The following is a 13,558-nucleotide window of genomic DNA, read 5'->3' as shown; positions in this document are numbered from 1 at the left end:
AGACCTTACCCTGCTTTTGCGGGAGGTGGGGGAATTCCCCCATCTCCCACAAAAGCCCACAGGAGCCACACACCCTTTAAGGAGCGCACGGCTCCTGCAGGCTTTTCTACGAGGAGGGAGAAGGGACTGATACGGCCAGTCAGTCCCTTGTCCCTCCTCAGGGAAAAGCCCCCAAGAGCGGCGCGCTCTTTAAAGGGTGCGCATCTCCTGCGGGCTTTTCTACGAGGTGGGGTAATTCCCCCACCTCCTGCAAAAGCCACACACTCTTTAAAGGGGCTGCACGGCTTCTGCTGGCTTTTCTGGGAGGTGGGGTAATTCCCCTACCCCCTGCAGAAGCCACACACTCTTTAAAGGGGCTGCACGGCTTCTGCTGGCTTTTCTGGGAGGTGGGGTAATTCCCCCACCTCCCGCAGAAGCCACACACTCTTTAAAGGGGCTGCGCAGCTTCTGCTGGCTTTTTGGGGAGGTGGGGTAATTCCCCCACCTTCCGCAGAAGCCTGCAGAAGCCGCACACTCTTTAAAGGGTGCGTGGCTCCTGTGGGCTTTTCAACAAGGTGGGAGAAGGGACTGATGTGGCCAGTCAGTCTCTTCTCCCTCTTGGGGAAAAGCCCGCAAGAGCCGCACAGAGCTTGTGTGCGGCTCTTGGGGGCTTTCCCCGCCTGCCTCCCCCCTGCATTTGCTCCATAGGACGCGCACACATTTTCCCTTGCTTTTTAGGAGGGAAAAAGTGCGTCCTATAGAGCAAAAAATACGGTATATAAAAGAAGTCATGGCTGGCCTGGCTTGACAGGGATAGCAAGTTGTATGCCTAAACACTCATATAGACTTCTCCCACACTGTCTGGGAAGCCATCATGGGCACATAGGATCAGATATTATTTCCTCCTTTGGCCCTTGTTCTCCACACAGATCAGCCGCTGAAAGGGATCGTAGAAGAAGATTAATTGGGCTTGTTCTAGTTTTTAAAATAAAAACCTGGAATATCTTGGTTACATCTGCCACCATGACCTTGCAAAAGCTAAGCTATAGAGGAAACAGCATCTTGATACTTAGGGCTGCCAATGAAGGGGTGAAAAAAATACATTATCATTAAAGCCGGAAGCATATTTGCTAGTATTTAACAAATCATGTGCTTCATTTAAATACTGTTGCCAGTAGCCAAATATATTAAATCCACCTCATTAGGCATTAAATCAATGGAGTTAAAAATTAAATGACAGGGGCTTGTTTTAGTTTATGTCAAGGTATATTTCTACAAGCACAGTTAAGTACCAAAGTCCCCCCATTTTAGATCATTACAGAAATGACAAGGCGCTTGGGTAGCCCGGAGGAACAAAGCTGAAATTCCAACTAGGGACTGGGGAGAAATTCAATTCAGTTCACAGTTAAAGATGAACCTACCTAATTCTCACTTTCCTAAATAATATACGAATTAAAAACGCACCCAGCATTCAAATTTCTACAAACTTTACTTGGATGGGGAACAGTGTTGCAATGTGTTCAGAAAGGCATATACTGGAGCCCAGTGTGCATAAAAATGCATATATATGTGAAAATAAAGTACAAAGTAACTTTAGGAAAAATTGGTTTGCAAAATGTGTAATTTGGGAGAAATTTGCTTGAAAATGCTGGTGAATTTTCATTAGGACTGATGTGGAAATATGGAGAACTGAACTTAGACTCAGCTAGACTGGTAAAGAAAAAGCAATTTATATGCATTGTATGTGCGATATAACATTGTGCCACTGGATGGCGACATGGAGTCCTGTTTTTCTCTACCTGTTTTCCCCGTTTAAATTTACAATGCTTTAAACTGAAACTCTTCTTTGATGTGTCTAGATCCAGCCTAAGACTCCTCTGAGAGAAACCAAAATTAACAGCTTTGCCCACCACTAGTTCTATGAGAAAGTTAGCGGAAATGTTGGGAAGGTGAGGGACAGAAGGGTTGTCTACCCCAATAAAGGTTCACAAGGAACTCCATAGAGGGCCCCTTCGTAGGCTTCCCCAGTGGCATGGGAGCCACTTTACTGAAGTAAGATTGCATACCCCACAAGTATCCCAGAGAAATTGGCACATCCTGTTTTCTCACATGAGGGCATGGCGGCCATTTTGGCTGCCACAATTCACACCAAGATCTTGCCCTGAAAAGGACACAATATAATGTTGGAGGATTGGGAAAGGCTGTGGAAGAAAGGGGTTAAGTTTACTGGATGTACTGTATTAAAAGAAAATATTATGAAAATGATGTATAGATGGTACTTAACCCCGGTGAAATTAGCAAAGATCTATCATACAAATGATAATCAATGTTGGAAATGTAAAGAAAAAGAAGGTACCTTTTATCATATGTGGTGGACGTGTCCCAAAGTGAAATACTTCTGGGAAAAGATTTATAATGAGTTAAAAAAATATTGAAAAATACATTTATTAAGAAACCAGAGGCCTTTCTACTTGGAATATTAGGACTGGAATTGCCCAAAAAAGATGTTAGACTGTTTTTGTATGCCACTACAGCGGCAAGACTTTTATTAGCCAAAAACTGGAAATCGCAAGAAATACCAACAATAGAAGAATGGCAGATGAAGATGTTGGATTTTTTGGAGCTGGCCAACCTGACTGGAAGAATCCGCGACCAGAAGGAAGAGGAGACACAAGAGGATTGGAAGAAATTTAAAGAATATCTAGCTAAATATTGTGATATAAGATAAGTAGAAAATTCTTGGAAGTAATAAATAGGCTTAGGGATAGAATAAGAATGTGTGGTAGTAAATATTAAGGATTAGAATATTGATAAAGGATAAGAGGTTAGTAAATGAAAGGAGTTAATATCATTAGAAATATGAATTTGGAGAACTGTTATACAGGCGATATAATGGGTCATGTGACTCATGCAGGTGCACGGGCAGGAAGATGCAGATCCCCGTTTGGGGACTCAAGAAGTTGGAGGGTATGAGATCTCATAATGCTATTGTGGTGTGTGTGTGTGTGCCATACGAACCATATGAGCCCCCTCTTCATGCATTTGCCTGAATACATGAGGGTTATAAGTGTGTAGAGGGGCAGGAGATGCATGGAGGCCTTGTTCCAAATGTATTCAGGCATGCAATCTTCTCTCAGACCACCGTGCTTCTGCAGGAGACTTTGACATGTGTGTTTCTGAATGTTTGACTGAATGTTCTTAGAATCCTCCCTTGTGATCTGGAAACCCAATACAGTGGTACCTCAGGTTACATACGCTTCAGGTTACAGACTCTGCTAACCCAGAAATAGTGCTTCAGATTAAGAACTTTGCTTCAGGATGAGGACAGAAATTGTGCTCCAGAGGCGCAGCAGCAGGAGGCCCCATTAGCTAAAGTGGTGCTTCAGGTTAAGAACAGTTTCAGGTTAAGAACAGACCTCCGGAACGAATTACCGTATTTTTCGCCCCATAGGGCGCACCGCCCCATAGGACGCACCGCCCCATAGGACGCACCTAGGTGGGTTTTTTGGGGGGGGGAAATAAAGAAAAAAATGACAGACGCAGGGCTGGCGCGGGGGAAGCCCGAGCTTCCCCTGACCCCTGACTCCAGAACAGCCTGCTATCCGCAAGCCTAGGGAGCCCAGTGAGAAGTCTCACTGGTCTCCCCAGGCTTGCGGAGAGCTGTGCGAAGCCGGGGCGTGCTCTTCAGCGCGCCCCAGGCTTTGGACTGCAGGCAGCTCTGCACAGCCCTCGGTAGTCCGGCACGAAGTCGCGCCGGTCTCCCAAGGGTTGCGCAGAGCTGCGCGAAGCCCAGGACTGCAGGCAGCTCTGCGCAGCCCTCGGTAGTCCGGCACGAAGTCGCGCCGGTCTCCCAAGGGTTGCGCAGAGCTTCCTGAAGCCTGGAGTGCGAGAGGAGTCGGTGCGTACCGACCCCTCTCACTCTCCAGGCTTCAGCGAAAGCCTGCATTCACCCCATAGGACACACACACATTTCCCCTTCATTCATTTTTGGAGGGGGAAATGTGCGTCCTATAGGGCAAAAAATACGGTAAGTACTTAACCCAAGGTACCACTGTATGCAAAAAAACCTCAAACCAGATTAACAAAAGAATTAAACCATAAAAATGTTAGTAAAAACAGTGGAAAACAACTAATTAAAACATTCAAATAATAATTTCAATCGCCAATGAGCTAAAAACAGAATGAAATGCATGTAAACGTTCCACAAATCTGGGTAGGCTTGTCTAAACAAAAACGTTTCTAAGTAGGTGCTGAAAGCGGAGGCCCAATGTCAAGATCAAAGTTGTGGAGTGGGTTAAGGAGATCTCACAAGTCAACTGGTCCCAAGTTTTTAAGGCCTTTATTTGCCAATAGTAAAATATTGAGCTTGGCATGGAAGGGAACAGGTGCCCTTCAAAATTATGCAGGCAGCTGAAGAGCACTATTAGGTATAGTTCCTCTCTCCTCACCTCGCCTTCCCAAGTGCTGCTCACCCTGCCTCAAGGCTAGTTGCTGGCTACCGTAGAAGCAAAAAGCCTTTTGTGTATATCAACACCTGATTATTTTCTTAACATCTGTATCCATGAAGTCATTCTTAAAAAGGAAGGCGGTAAAGCAATGCAATGCCAGCGCCTGCGGTTAATGGGATTAGTGGCCTAGAGAGCCACTGCCAGTCAGCACGAGACTAGATAGCCTGATAAGGCAGCTTTTTATATGTGCACCTATGGAAATTCAGAGGTCTATCCTGCCTCTTTGCTACTTAAGGGATCTATAGCTGGTACACTCGAAATACATACACATACACTGAAGCAATGGAGGGAGAAGTGACAATTTATATAGAAGAAATACCTGCTTGAAATAAACAGCTTGCTCAGCACATTGGGGGTTTCGTTCCTCAGAATAGGGCTCTAGGTTTTTGTTTTTTTTCCTTTCGACAAACTATTGCCACATTTTGCTGACGCTCGAGGACTTGAGTCCTTGCAGGTCAGTACTACTCAAGAGGGGATATAACTAACTTTGATTGCCCTTGACATGTTTGGCATGTCATCCATCACTGAGCTTAAAGGGTGCAATACAACATAATACAGGCTTTCAGCCATCAGTGGAAACAGCAGCAGCAAGGAAAGCATGCAACAAGCTTTAAATATAAAAATGTAAGTGTAAAATATGCCTAACATCACATGAAGTTAAAAACGTGATTAGCAGTCAGACTGGATGACATACAATAATGTGGAATAGAAATCTGCACATGCAGTTAGATTTCTATAACTTCTCTTCCATCCTGCCCCACCATGTTGCCCCAAATATCTGTTCCAGAGGGTCACCCAACCAGGGATAGGCAAATCTGTTAATTTTGGCTTTTCCCTGTTTCTTAATTTTTCCTCAGCCTTAAATTCAATTCTCCCACATTTTCACATCTGTTTGTTCATCTTTTAAAAAAACCATCATGAAAATCCATCAACATTTTATTTTTACTGTTAATTAATATGATGCCTTTGGACTAAGAAAGCTCACAAGGCATCTCACAAAGAATAACCCACAGAAATAAAATTCAAGTGCCCAAAACACAAAAATCCAAGACAACAAAATCTTAACATTTCAAAAGAAGTGCCAATTTCTCCTAATAAACATGTTTGTGTGCAGTTTTGTGATCTTCACTAATATATGCATCTCTCTGCACATTTTGCCCTAGTATATAGAGTTTTTTACAGATTACTTGGCAGGAAAACAGCACTGCAAAATTCAGAGAAGTGTCTTTCAGAAGACGGCTGTTGTTTTGGTCTGGGTATTGTTTTCAACGCAAACTGAATCAGAGTTCTCCTCCATCTCAACCCCTAACCATACAAATCAGATTTTGGGGCTGCACAGGAGGCTGGGTGGGAGGGGAGGAAGGCGAACCCTCGTTGCACAAGTGAACGCCTGCAAGCACTATGTTGACTCTCCCCAATGGTGTTTTCATAATCAAATGCCAGGTACAGGTGGACTTATCAGTATTACAGTGCAATCTCCACAAAATTCCTACTCCACACAGCTATTAAGGGGGGAAAGCTTCCTTTGGTGCCAGTGTGGTTTCCGCCCTCAGGCTAACTGGCACATAATGGTTGGGATTTCCATGCAGAGGAAATGCTCAAAACCTCCCTCCTTGTTGCGGCTATCCTGATAACCATCTCACCCTGTCAACCTGGTATTTAATTTTTATTTTATTTTTTAACCCACATATGTTGTGATTGCAAATCAGATTGTTAACATCCTGTTAGGCCTATAGATGAAAGCTCCACACAAGTTTGATTCTCAAGGCTTGTTTGTGATTTAACATAGCTAGTATTCCCACCATGGATAGATGCTAAACATCTGGGCCAGCACACCAACTCCTTAGCGGAACCTTATCTAGTTTGGCCCTCAGCCAGCTATTCTTCCAAGCTCTGCTATCATTCTTACAGCACAATCCTAAACAGGTTTACTCAGAAGTTAGTCTCTCGAGTAACCATGTTCCGGAATTCAGCCTTATTCTTCTCACACAAGCAGAACAGAACATATTAAAATTCCTTATTCTGAGTCCATCTAGCCCAATGCCATCTATGCTACCTGCAAGGATGTCTCCACAGAGTAAGGGAGCCATCTTAAGCTGCTATGTATTCATTTAAAAAAAACCCTGAGATACTGGGAATTGAAGCAAAGACCTAATAAGGAGTTTGCAAGGATTTTCTGCTGAGTTCCCCTCATATATGAAGTCACTTTCAGTCTATGATTCAACAGCTCCAAAGGTTAACAAACTCAATGTATGCATAGATGGAAGAGACAACACAGGTAGAGACAGGATAAAAAAGGTTACCTTTGTATTTCCTACATAGAACAAATGCTAAATTTCAATATTCTTCAAAAGGGCGCAATTGAATTGATCTTACATCATTCCCTAAGTGAAATAAGGTTGATGGTACCATATAGATATTTCAACGCATTAGCATTTTTGTCAGTTGATGAGAAAGCGTTTCATACAAAAACTCATATGATCAGCAAAACATGAACACTGCTAACTTATTGCCTGTCTTGATTTTCATTTTCTATTCAAAGCTCTGAATTATTAATCTCCTTCTAAGTCAACTGATGTAATTTCTTTTCAGAGGAAAACAAAATGCTTTGCAGAAAAAATTCTGAAAGGCTTTCATCAGAAATCTAAAGCACCAAATCGGCTAATCAGTCCCGTTAAGGAGGAGAGAGGGGAAAGGTTAGCAAAGTAACAGCACGATACACCCTTGTCAGAATCAAGCTGTGGCTCAAAGCATCTGGAGGGCCAAAGGTTCCCATCCATGTAGACAAGCATTATGCTTCAAACAATGGCTGAGCATGTAATGGCATCAATACCTGTCTCCAGCATTTGGTATTCAGAGGTAAACTTGGTAAGGCCCTTCTCTGAACCCAGACGTTTCACTGACAAAAACTATCCTCCACAAATTTGTCAAATCCCTCTTTTAAAAGCTGTCTTCATTAGCCAGTGTCTGGTGAAGAAATATCTGAACATATGAAGATAGACCAACAATCCATTAAGGATAGTGAGACAGGTTTTACCTTTGCAGAAGCTATGTTGATTCTTTTTCAGCAAGACTTATTTGTCTACCGGCTTAATATTTTTCCTTTTAATAATGCTTTCTGCTAAATTACCAGCACCAGATTATTACTTTTTGAACGTGGTCTGCATTGGCCGCTTTCCAGTACAGGTACTGAGGCCAGTCTTTAGGACAAGCTTTCGTCAAAATAACAATTGCATATTTGAGTTAAGAACTCTCAACTTCCATCTTACCTGCTTGCTCCCAGTTCCCTTCTATTTCTCTTTGTGCCACCAACTCTTTGTTGCTCTGAGGTTCATTCCCCCCCCCCCCCGGCTTTGCTACTTGCTTGTCACTGTTCTTTCTCCCTCTTTCTCCACTCCATGCTTCCTGGCCAGTCTCACATGTGCCAGCTTCTGAGGTCCTCCAACAGCTGTCTGTAATCACCTCCAGGTGCTGAGAGCCCTTCATCAGCAAGGATGAAGAGACAAGCCATTGCAATGGCCACAGCTTTGTACTCCAAGTGAGGTCTGCAACAAAATGTTGCAGTGTGGAGTGCTCTGGGTTTCAGTCAGTAAGCAATGCTTTCCTTCTTGTGTGTGGATGTTGAAGTTTCAGGTAATGAAGGATGCCCACACTGAGAATGAGTTTGCTATTATATAGGGTTTCCTATAACAATTTGCAAAGAACAGGCGAAAACAGAATGGCATTCTATAGGATTTCACATACTGCTTTAGAAGAAAAGAGAATGTATTTCTTGTTTACTGCTAAATGCTAATTATTCCATGGAAATAACAGCTGTGCCAACAGCCAAATTGCTTTAAAAATGCAGGGTTGAGTTCTGCATTCCAATTAATGTTTAGATTAGACAACATGTGGGAACTTCCTCTGCAAAATTAACTTTCACATATTAGAATTATTTTACCTTCCCCTAAAATGCTTTGCTTGAGCAGAACTGTCCAAATGCAATATTTAAGCAATAACTAGTTATAAACTCACAAACAAAGATGCACAACATCTTTGGAAATTTCATTACCCCTCAGATTTGCTACAGCTGTGTGTTTGCCTGAGCAGGACCCTATGAATGTAGCTTGGGAGCGCAAATCAAGTTCAGATGCACTCATCTGATTGTAGACTCAAGAAGAGGTACAACAAAGCTAGTAAGCAGGTGAAGGACTCCGGCTAGGGTGATGTAAAACTGCGCTTAGAACTGAATTGGCGATTTATTTTTAGAGAAATGCTCATCACTCCGATGGGTGGGTGGGTGTGGAGAGAGTGACTATACATCCAGAAACCCCAAAGGGGTTTGTGTACTGTGCAAGCTGAACTATTCAGGTCAGGGGTGTAGGATAGATTTCCCTGCCATGCTGCAAAAGTTATTCCAAGTGCACTTTTGCCCATAGGAGGCCATTAACTTAGTTGAGGGGAATGAAAGAACACTTTGGGGCGCCATTAAAACTGGGAGTTCCCTAGAGAACTCAACTTTTGAAAATCTAGACTTCTAAGCAGGTGTTTGCCCTGTTGCTCTTTGAGCCACTCTCTATCTCGATTAAACTGTTAATTTTGAAAGAAAATAGGAGGAAATGAGATCACACTGTAAATTTACATAACCTCTTACCTTCATTTGCAGAGTCCCATCTTGGAGTCTCTTTATGATCACGCTAGACTGTAGTAGACTGTTGGGAGCCAGCTTGCATATATCTCTATCTCTATCTGTCTATAATGTTTATTCCCCACACTTCCTCTGAGGAGATCCAGTACAATATTCATCCAGTTCATAGGCAGTCTCCCATCCAGGCAGAACGGCTTAGCTTCAGCAGCAGAACTGCCTTGTGTGTCACCAAACTATACTCTGCTCTTTTCCTCTCAGTGCACCATAACCAGGTCCCCAAATGTCCCATCCTCACCCAACTATCTTAGGACATTAAAAGGTGTTGCCTTTAATGGAGCAATGGAAATGGAGGCAAATTATTTCATCTCACAGGAGGAAATTATACAATTCCAAAAAACAAACAAACGTGAAGTGTGATTAAAAAAACCACATGCAGAATATGAAGTGTGCCCTTTAAATACCAATTCCTAATTGCAGTGATGTGAATATGAAAATCAATGGTGTATGTTTATGAATTAGGCATTTCATTAAAATTGCCTTGATGTAAATAGCACAATCAGGTCTCTTATCAAGACTGATCGTCAATTTCCATTCTGGTATTTGTTAATAATAACTGACAAAATACCAGAGACCTTCTACGGCTGTAAGCATCATGGTAATGATGACTTTTTGGCAGATACTCAGATGCTAAACCCCAGATCGTTGGTGATAGATTAATGTTGGATGTGACGAGAATAAAAGGAAGTCATTTGATAAGCAGTAGAGAACATAATATGTATTACGTCCAATCACAGCTAAATATAACTTGCTATCGAAAATGCTTTTGCCCTATCACCCCTCCTAGTCATTCCCTATCTACATCATACTATTAATTTAATAGTAAATTGTAAATTCAGGAAGAATCAATATCATTATTGTTTGAGTGAGTTAGAATTGTTGCAGTTTCTGAAAGCTCAGGTATCAATATCCTTAGATAAGCCAGGAATTTCATTTTATGTATGTATGACATTGGGCAGGATCTCAAACATGGGGAGACCCCCACATGGGGCCCTGAGGTGATGCATCACCCCCTGGTCATGGCTCAAGTGGGGCCAGACCTCACAGCTCTCACCTCAAGTTGGCTGCAAGATCCCTGATGCATGAGCTACACCATGTTGGTCCTTCCCTCTGGTTAATTCTCATAGGCAGCACACCTCAGCAGGCAAGCGTGAAGGGGTTTTCTTCAAACAGAATTCCGAAGTGGAAAACAGATCCGTGCCACATTGCGAAGTAAATCCCTGCTACCTTGCTGTAATCAATAACGCTGTGGCCTTTTCAAACCCCCCCCCCCATGTTCTGGTCTTACTTGGAACCAACCCTTTTGGAGCAGCCTAATGCACCTGCCCCTCGGTGGCTCTGCCATTCCTTTGCATAGGAGATTTGCCATTTCATTTTCCCAGCAGATGTTCACTATCAGCAGTATTTGGATTCCTTCCTATGTCACCAGAAGCATCAGAAATGCTGCAGTCTGGCTTCTTCTTGGGCTGCTTTGGCAAGATCAGAAGACCAAGCTCTCGCGATGTCATACACTGGACACATATTGTAGCTTTGCCAACGTATATTTTAGATTGTCAATACGGCATTTGCTGTATTCACTGTAACATCTTAGCAGAATCCTTTCAGCCACCTGCAAAAGGGCGTTCTTTTATGCTTTTTGAAGGATCTGACATTATTGAGCTATTCCCATCAAACCTTTTGCTTTGTCGCAGTGAACCAGGAAGCACTGAGCATTCTATTGATTAAAGAAGCCAGGAGGAGTACAAAGCACAATGAGAAACATTCATTGTCTTTTATTCAAGATTGGGGATTTCTCTTTTGTTTCTTCAGTGCAAAGACCAGTAAGTAGCAACTTGAAGGAAAACACTACTGAAGAAAAACTTATGTACCTTTAGCATTCACCTTTAGTAGGTTCTCAGCACCAGTACTGGTCAGTGAGAGGAGCATAATCATGAACTCTATGGGCCAAAACTTTGTGACGAGAATAGAGAGATGATATCTGTTCATGTGCAAAGCACTTTTGTATGCACATAGGAAAGGTGGACAATTATTCATTCCAGCAGCTTTATGGTTCAACTAAGCCTTTTTTGGCCACAATGGCTAATATACAGTTTTATAGAACAAGGTTCCATTTTTAAAGGGACAAAACTACATTGAGGGTGAAAAGCTCAACCATTGTGTTTTGAATCCCAAATGAGCCCATTCCCTCCTAAAAAGCTTACGATATGAAATTAATGGTGGGTTTGAACTTCTTCGACCTGTTTATGTTCTCCTGTGCCATGTGCTACTAGTAATGGGATTGCGTGAGTTTTATATTAGAAATTAAGAAACGCATCCACACAGCATTGACTGACAGGTACCTTTTGAAAGTATATATTTTCAAAGTACAATGCAGAAAGAATCAAACAGAAAAACAAAACAGTAGAATCTGGTAAAATTCAACCACAACGGGGATAAGAAAAGAGTGAGACCAGGACATACAGTGACAATTTTTGTGAGCTTAAAAAAGTCTAGAAGTTTGGTATATTCCCTGTTTGGCCTTTAGACATCCCACAAAGAGCTCTTTGGGAGGTGCAGGGTGCTGCAACCAGAGAAGACTTGCTCATTAAGTGGTTAAGATCCTCATCTGTGTGGTGAACAACATATAAGATAGTGGAATGTGGTTGTCACCTTAAGGGTCTCCCCACTTATGGTGTACTTAATGGCAATTCACATACCCTTTCTTTGTTGCTGCCAACCTTTGCATTTCACCTTTAAGGTGTTCACAGTCTTTGCACATGAGGGAGAATGATTAATAGCTGCTATTGATTTTTCCCCCCACAACCAGAATGAGGAAATATAGTAACATGAAGCAGAAAAGAGCAAAGCGAAGTGCCTCAGAATGCTTTTCCTTTGGGAAGGGGGTAGCTGGAGTGAGGGGGGGCTCTTTCAGAATGTCAGTGAGTTTGCAAATATTAACAATCTCTGCACACGTTTCTCTCTAAAGGTGACAAATGTTTCCATTTCCATTTCTGCTTGCTACACAAGTTTGAGCACATTTACTTTGAAATTGATCAAATCCAGCAGAAAGATGGGAAGTAACAGTTCATTTTACTTCTGTACTTTTCCTTATCTATATAGATCATGATATGTGACATGCCATCAAATTGTAAGGAATAATAGTACAGATACACAGGTAATTTTTCAAAGCCATGTGATAATTAGAAGGCAATTCCTATTCTGCCAATGGGGCATTTTTCACTAAACATGTCCCCGTAAAGCTCTAAATGGCCATTAATTAATGTTTAACTGGTTCTTAATGGCAATGAAGTCTTCTCTCGTTGATGCTTCCACATTAAAATTAGACTGAGACTTGCTCTGTGGAATGGAAAGGAGCATCATTGTTGATCTGGCAGCAGCATTAATTATTCTGATGTCTTAATTCAACGATATTGGAGAGCAGCGAAGTGAGATACCATCATCAGTTTGAGGAAGATATACGTCAATATATTAGATGTGCACCAGAACGAAAGTCAGATAGAGATTAAAATCAAGAAGCATCGGAATTCATTTTGGATTTGAATCAAACTGCATTTGCAGAATTACCAGCAAGAGGCAGCTGAAATGTGCTCTCTAACCAGAGGCAAATCATCTTAGGCTAGGCAGAAGAATCATCATTGCTCAGAGATCTCTCACACAAAGTATTGTTCAAGCAGACAGCAGTTCACCTAACAAACACATTTACACATTGCATCTCGCAAACAAGAATCTAGGTTTAGCCGTGTGGCTCAGTAGCTAAATATTTCTTCTATGACATTGGAAACTTTTAGGACCGGTCGGACAAAAGAGCAAAATGGAGCAATTGCCTGGGTATGTACCACATCTTTAGCTGTCATGTCAATGTTTTGCCAGCTGGAGAGAAATAAGGCACTTTAATGCAGTCAATCCAGACTAGGGGTGGATTTACACTCATGGTTTTTAACGTTGAGGAAGGGGTAAGGAATAGTTCTGCTAACTATATGGATACATGATGTCCTACTTTTAACGTTCATAATGCGTTATTAAAATGTGACACCAGAGGGCGCTGCAGAGCACCCAGAAGTAGGGAGAAAGCATTTACTTTGCAAGTATGCCCTGTGGCATTTTAGAACAATATATCTAATATCATTCTAATAACGTTAAACACGTCAGTGTAGATCCAGCCTAGAATTACACAGGTTTGAGGATGTTGCTGATTTGCTTTGTAATAGATTCCCAAAGAGAAGCCTGTGCGCCAGCATACTTTCATTTTACAATCGATTGCCAAAGCTTAGCCTGTGTGATGACATATAGTTCATGAGCCTTAGTCATTGCCATGGTTCAAGGAAGCCTTGATCTGGGATCTGCATTCTTGATGCAGTGAATGGGCTCCATTTTGCCCTGGTGAAGG

The 13,558-nt window shown here is 42.2% G+C and overlaps 3 long non-coding RNA genes across 5 annotated transcripts in view; 2 read left to right on the top strand and 1 right to left on the bottom strand.

Moving 5' to 3' along the window:
* Nucleotides 1-7,746, top strand: part of LOC310706683 — a 29,697-nt gene extending 21,951 nt beyond the window's left edge. For all 3 annotated transcript variants that reach the window (XR_014526060.1, XR_014526061.1, XR_014526062.1), the window contains one exon: nucleotides 7,080-7,746. This is a non-coding gene — a long non-coding RNA (uncharacterized lncRNA). The remainder of the gene's footprint in view (nucleotides 1-7,079) is intronic.
* LOC310706671 overlaps nucleotides 1-13,558 on the top strand; it is a 276,435-nt gene that overhangs the window by 150,232 nt on the left and 112,645 nt on the right. The gene's annotated exons all lie outside the window — the stretch shown is intronic.
* LOC310706767 overlaps nucleotides 1-13,558 on the bottom strand; it is a 59,150-nt gene that overhangs the window by 7,030 nt on the left and 38,562 nt on the right. The window lies entirely within an intron of this gene.

The sequence above is a fragment of the Podarcis liolepis genome (assembly GCF_965112155.1).
Source record: "Podarcis liolepis genome assembly, chromosome: 5".
Taxonomy (NCBI): Eukaryota; Metazoa; Chordata; class Lepidosauria; order Squamata; family Lacertidae; genus Podarcis; species Podarcis liolepis.
This window is presented reverse-complemented; position numbering and strand designations above follow the sequence as displayed.